Consider the following 7,086-nt stretch of genomic DNA (forward strand, 5'->3'; position numbering starts at 1 on the left):
GATTTAAATATTGATGAAGGTGAGGTCAGACTAGAAATAGCAGATAAGGCAATAAAACAGTTAAAGAATTACAAGGCACCAGGAGAGGATGGTTTATTCCTGGAAATGTTTAATGTGGAAGAGGATAGATTAATATTTGTCTTGAAGATATTATTCAATGAGATATGTATTACAGGAATAATACCATTAGGTTGGAAGAATGGCGTGATCATTAAAGTTCCAAAGAAGGAGATCTGAGTAGGTGTGGTAATTGGAGGGGAATCACTTTGTCGCCTGTAGCCTTGAGAATTTTCTGTAGAGTAATGTTGAATAGGTTTGATCCTCCTATTCCTGGCTAGTGCTTTTCTTTTCCTTATTGCTTTCAACCTAAAATCTGCCACTACCAGTTTATGTTGAGCTACAACAGATTCATTTGGAATAATCTTACAATCCATAATGATTTTCTTGTCTTCCTTCCTAATCAAAATATAATCAATTTGTGTCTCATTTTGTCCACTTTAGTATGTTACCAGATGACTTCTACTTTCTCAAACTGTGTATTCAAGACTATCATATTCATAGCTTATGCTGATTCCAACAATCTATCACCTTCCTGGTTTCTTCTTTTAAAATCTCCTCCTCCATGTATTCCTTCAAAGCCATCAGAACTCTAACCTACATGGGCATTTACTGTATGTCCCTAGATAACACTAATAGTTCACTTCTTGGAACTCTTTCTATATATTCTCCTAATTTTCCTGTGAATTCCTCCTTCTCCTCTTCACTACACCCTTGTTGAGGGGCGTATGCCGAGATGATATGCCATACTCCCTTATCTTTCACAAACTTAAGCCCATGAGCCTGTCACTGATACTCTGGACCTCTGTGACATTCTCCTGCAGATCTGGACAGAGAATAATTCCTACCCCATATCTCCTTGTATCTTCCCCTGTGTAGTAAAAGTGTTTATTTAAGAACAATGTGTCCTACAAACTGTAAATTGATAAAAACATAGAATAATTAGTATCAGCTGCGGTTATTTACAAGTACGCTCATGCCTCTGATAAGCCAAACCATTATCTGTTTACGAGAAATCCTCCAACACCTCTTCAAGACAGTGGTAAGATAGTGAGCCTTTTTCTTCATTTTCAAATGGAATCGGCTTCTCAGCGTTCCCTGCTCTGCACTGAACTATGGGTAAAATAATACAGACATTGCCACCCTTTTGATAATAACAGGACGAACTATACTTGCCGAAATTATTTATCGTTAGATTAAGTTTGCTCAAGATTAAGCTCTTGGTCAGTCGGAGGCATAATTTCGGCAAGTACAGCTCGTCTTGTTATTATCAAAAGATCGGCAAGTCTGTAAAATTTTACTCACAGTTCAGTTAGCTTAATCTAATAAATAAAAACAATAATAACAACAACAGCAACGAGCTAGGTGTTAATTTAAGAACAAAATCACTTTCTGATGTTAAGATTAGCACTGGTGAAATTTGAAGCTGAAAGGGGCGGGGCGAAACATAAGACACAATTCTAGATTTACGCCATGCATTTAAATGGTCTCTCGATAATTGTAATTGAATTACATTTGCTCAGGTCAGTATGTGCAAAGCAGACCAATAGATGACACACGCCGCTGACACAAAAGTATCCACGAATCACGCTGAATTGGGTAGGAGATATGGGTTAAAATGAGGAGCGAACTCCGAACAGACAGAATAAGTGGAGAGTTCATTTAGTCACACCGGTCCCCAGACCTGATAGAAGTCGGGTTATCGCCCTGTTTTATGGAATGCCTTATGAAATGTTCTCGTGAAATAATCTGTTGAACTATATAATTGCTGACTTGGAGTCTGCTGAAAGCGTTAATATTTCACAGTGAGATCTGAAAGTATAAAGAAGGTTCGGTGAAAGTTGTCTAGTTGTAGCACACACACACACACACACACACACACACAAGCGCGCGCGCAAGCATGCGACAGCATAAAATTTGTAACTAATTTTAAGGTTAGCTGTAGTCAATAAAGTCCTGACCGTCGCAGAGAGAGAGAGAGAGAGAGAGAGAGAGAGAGAGAGAGAGAGAGAGAGTTGGTGGTGGGCTACCAGAAATGGCCCGAAAAACCTAAAGAGAGAATGAGAAAGGGCAAGAGAAACAGGGTCTGAGAATCTAAAGAGAGATAGAGAGAAAGAGAGAGAAGGAGGGCTTGAAAAATTTAAAGAGGGAAAAAGAAAGGAAGACAAGGAGAGGGTCCGAAAGACCTTAAGAAAGAGGGAAGGACACATAGACACGTAAACTGTCGGACAGGAAATCAAATTTAGCGTTGCAAAGGTTACCACTTAGCTAGATGGAAACCCGCCAACAGTCCCATTAATGAAACCGTCGACCAATTGCCCCTGGATCAACCGCAGGACCTTGGATGGTGAGGCTGCGTCGAGAAATTCCATAGAGAAACGTTACATAGTTTTACTCTTTTTTCCCTTTTTCATGTCGCCTTTTCCACGCTCTTTTTAGTTCGTCTAGTAGTACACGAAAGAGGGGAATAGAGAGCAAAAGCTGATTCATAAGCTTTCATTTTTTTATTCTTTATTTCCAGTCCAATTGCCATTGATCCTGAGTGATTCCCTTCAGAACAGTATTTCAGTTATAGCCTCAGTGAAGCTTTAGACCCTGGCTGTTTAGGAATAATTACAACTGCTGCTTTTTCCCAAGGACTTCATTGGGAGGGTTTAGTTATCTCCCCCAGGCCAGTTATTTCGCGCAAATTTTTTTTCATGATAACGTTTTTCAGATGTAATTAACGTGTGTGTGTTTTTTTTTAGATAAAATCTATATGACCTAGAGATAGTTTTAAGGATTAGATTGCTGTGCAGATCACTCTGAATTTGAAGTTATTTTGTCGAAACGAAAATTTTGGTGTGCGTTTATATGTATACATACATGCATACATGAATAAGAGAGAGAGAGAGAGAGAGAGAGAGAGAGAGAGAGAGAGAGAGAGAGAGAGAGAGGGTGGGCGTTGGGATATAAGGAGGGGTCTGGCAAACCTAAAGAGAGAAAGGAAAACGAACGGAAGGAGGTCTGAGAAACTCAAAGAGAACGAGAGAAATAGCGAGAGAAACGGGGTCTTATGAAGCTAAAGAGAGAGAGAGAGAGAGAGAGAGAGAGAGAGAGAGAGAGAGAGGATCGTAAAAGCCGCAGAGAAAGACAAACAAACGAGCAAACTGGAAATCAAATTGAGCGTTGCAAAGGTTGCCACTTAGCTAGATGGAAACCCGCCAACAGTCCCATTAATGAAGCCGTCGACCAATTGCCTCTGGATCAACCGTAGGACCTTTGATGGTGAGGCTGCGTCGAGAAATTCCATAGAGAAATATCTCACAGTTTTCTCGTTTTTCCTTTTGCACTGTCGTCTTTCCTACGTATTTTGTAGTTCATCTGTTAGAATAAGGGGAATAAAGGCAAGAGTTAATTTATAAGCCTTTTTTATTTTTTATTCTTTATTTCCAGTCCAATTTATATCGATCCTGATTGATTCCCTTCAAAACAGATTCTCGATTATGGAATCTGCGAAGCATTAGATATTGGCTATTCAGGAATAATTACAATGGCTGGCTTTTTCAAAGGACTTCATTGAGAGGGTTTAATTATTTTACCCGAGCCAATTATTTCGTGCAAATTTTTTTTCATTACATTAATATTTTTTTTCTGATGGGATGGCGGTATTTTTTAACAAAATCTAATTGAGATAGTTATAAGGATCAGATTGCTGTGTAGATCACACAAAATTTTATGTTGCTTAGTCAAAATTAAAATTTTAGTGTTCATCTATATGCATACGTACATGCACACATAAAGTATTTCTGTCAACAAGAGAGAGAGAGAGAGAGAGAGAGAGAGAGAGAGAGAGAGAGAGAGAGAGAGAGAGAGAGAGAGAGAATTCTGATATATGGTCAGACCCAAGTAAGATGAGAATTACCTTCATGAGACTATTCCACTTCATTAATTATTAAAGTATATATATATTTTGACGGAGGACTGATCCCTACCGTTTGTTATTTCTTTTTTCTTTCTCTTCGTCTCCTCCTGTCCATTGCTAGCTACGACCCAATAACCTCAATCGACAGTCGGGTACATTAATTAACTCTTTAAGTTAGGAGAGGCACTAGGTTTAACTGAGCGTGTAAGGATAGATTCGTTGTCCTCCAGTAATTCGAACCAAGGATTAATGGTTAATTGAGGTAGTTTGGTTCCTCGAGGCCAAGAGAGAGAGAGAGAGAGAGAGAGAGAGAGAGAGAGAGAGAGAGAGAGAGAGAAGCAATATGTGCTGTGCTATGAAAAATTTCAGTGGTTCTTCCATGACATTTAGTGAATTTAACGATTTCGATTGGATTGACCCACTGACACCATGAAGTTTTATAGTGTTATTTCTCAATATGTCGGTTTATATACGTATATTTGTCTACGGATGTATGAACACACACAATCCTTATGCTTATATATATATATATATATATATATATATATATATATATATATATATATATATATATATATATATATATATATATATATACACACATATATACACACACAGAGAGAGAGAGAGAGAGAGAGAGAGAGAGAGAGAGAGAGAGAGAGAGAGAGCCTCAACCTGGTCAAAGTAAGTTTGAGAGTTTGTAATCAAGTTTGTGATCTATAAAAATGCCAAGAGTAAAGGGCCAGAATTAATGTACTGACCATACTCCAGCATCCAAGGTATTTCTATGCTCCATTTGCGTTTAATAGTTACATGGAAAATACATATACTTTTGTATGCATATACATACATATTAGTTCCTCGTTGGATGAGTCGGTAGAGTTGTCGGCTAGCACTCTGCTAGGCCCGAGTTCGAGACTCCGGCCAGCTAATGAAGAATTAGAGGAATTTATTTCTGGTGATAGAAATTCATTTCTCGGTATAATGTGGTTCGGATTCCACAATAAGCTGTAGGTCCCGTTGCGAGGTAACCAGTTAGTTCTTAGCCACGTAAAATAAGTCTAATCCTTCGGGCCAGCCCTAGGAGAGCTGTTAATCAACTCAGTGGTCTGGTTAAACTAAGGTATACTTAACTTAACTTAACATACATATTAGCAAATTTACCTTTCCTTACCATAGCTATCTTTATGGTCTGTAGATACTTGTTGGCGTAAATGTCTGAATATAATAGCAAACTTTTGTTAAAATCTCGAGTACATTAAGTGACACCCGACACATGCTTCGTTTCTCGAGTCAGACACGAACTCCACTAATTCTTGTTTCCTTCGGGCTTAGGGCGCTAATGGGCACTGGGTATTTCGCCCCCAAGGTTCTTAATTCTAGATGCAAAAACCGACAAATATCTCGGTTACTTGCAGTGATACCCGCAAAGCGTTTCCTGTCGATTCAGTTACAAAACTCTGGCAAATTCTCCTACTTTCCATACTAGCCACTAACTTCTCCGGCCTTTGAAGGGTCGTGCTTGTTCTGGCCGTAACGCATAGTGTAATCTCTCTCACACACGCGGGTTGGAGGAAATTGTACCTTGAAGAAAATCGCATTTATGAAAGAACACAATTCTCACATATTTCTCTTAATATTTCTCTTTTTTGGCTTTTACAGCTCTACGGGTCGTGCAGTGTGATTTGCTTTCTCTTACTTCCTTGTTTTCTTAATCAATGTGTGTGCATCAAAACTTTACCATCACGTTATGGAACCACAACATTATATCCTAATCCCCTTCTTTTTATATATATATATATATATATATATATATATATATATATATATATATATATATATATATATATATATATATATATATATATATATATATATATATATATATATATGACTGATTCATGAAGATGTGGCACGTGATGAATGTATCAATAAAGGCAAATGCCAAGAAGGAGAAAAGAAGCAATGAAGTGGTTGCCAGGCCTTTCGACACAACGGTCCTTTATGCCCTTTACTAGCAGACCGTTGTGTCGAAAGGACTAGCAACCACTCCCTTGTTTCTTTTTTTTCCTTCTTGGCATTTGCCTTTATTTAGAAATACATTTATATATATATATATATATATATATATATATATATATATATATATATATATATATATATATATATATATATATATATATATTTTTATAAAAATATATATATATATATATATATTATGTATATATATAAATATAAATTTATATGTATATATATATATATATATAAATTTTATATATATATATATTACACACACACACACATATATATATATATATATATATATATATATATATATATATATATATATATATATATATATATATTTATATGTGTGTGTGTGTGTGTGTGAGTATGCGCTTATGCAATATATATTTCTGTCTTTCTCATCTATTTCTGTCTTTCTCATCTTCCACATCGTCTGTTTATTTCAAAAGGGCTGCATAACTTTCGCTGGTTGAAAATTTCGTCATTTAAGGTTCAAGGATTAATTACACGACAATAGGAAAGTCTAAATTGAAATTTTGATCCTTTAGTAACGGCGTAACTTTTTTCAGGAAGCTTCTAGATATTTTGCAAATATAAAAAAAAACTTTTTTTGCGTTGAAAAATATGCTTTTAAGCGACTGATGCGCTGTCGTCATCACTTCCTTTTTTTGGACGTTATGATCTTGTTTTTTCAATGCTATTATCCTCATTATCGTTGTTGCATCAATATCTTTTAGAATCTATATTGCTTTTCTTTCGTTCAAAGACTTAGCGGTAAAAGCCATCTTCTGCTGAAAATAATGGGAGGCTCGTATAGAAATTTTTGAGATTGTCGTTCTTTCAATTGTTTAATGTCTTTGAGCACATACAAGTTTTTTAAAAATAACAAAATCAAATATGAAGGCCGATTATTACTGTCAAATGCATATGATTTCTCGTAAATTTCACTAAGCAGATCGTTCTCCACGATTTAATAAAAACTCAGATTAGTAGAAAAGTTACGTTGTTGATTCCGAGTTGAAAGAAAGAAAGAAATAAAGAAAGAGTGAGGAATTCATAGCAGCAGAAAAAAATCGGTAAGCGGGAAATGAAAGAAA

This window comes from Macrobrachium rosenbergii, chromosome 17 (genome assembly GCF_040412425.1).
Source record: "Macrobrachium rosenbergii isolate ZJJX-2024 chromosome 17, ASM4041242v1, whole genome shotgun sequence".
Classification (NCBI taxonomy): domain Eukaryota; kingdom Metazoa; phylum Arthropoda; class Malacostraca; order Decapoda; family Palaemonidae; genus Macrobrachium; species Macrobrachium rosenbergii.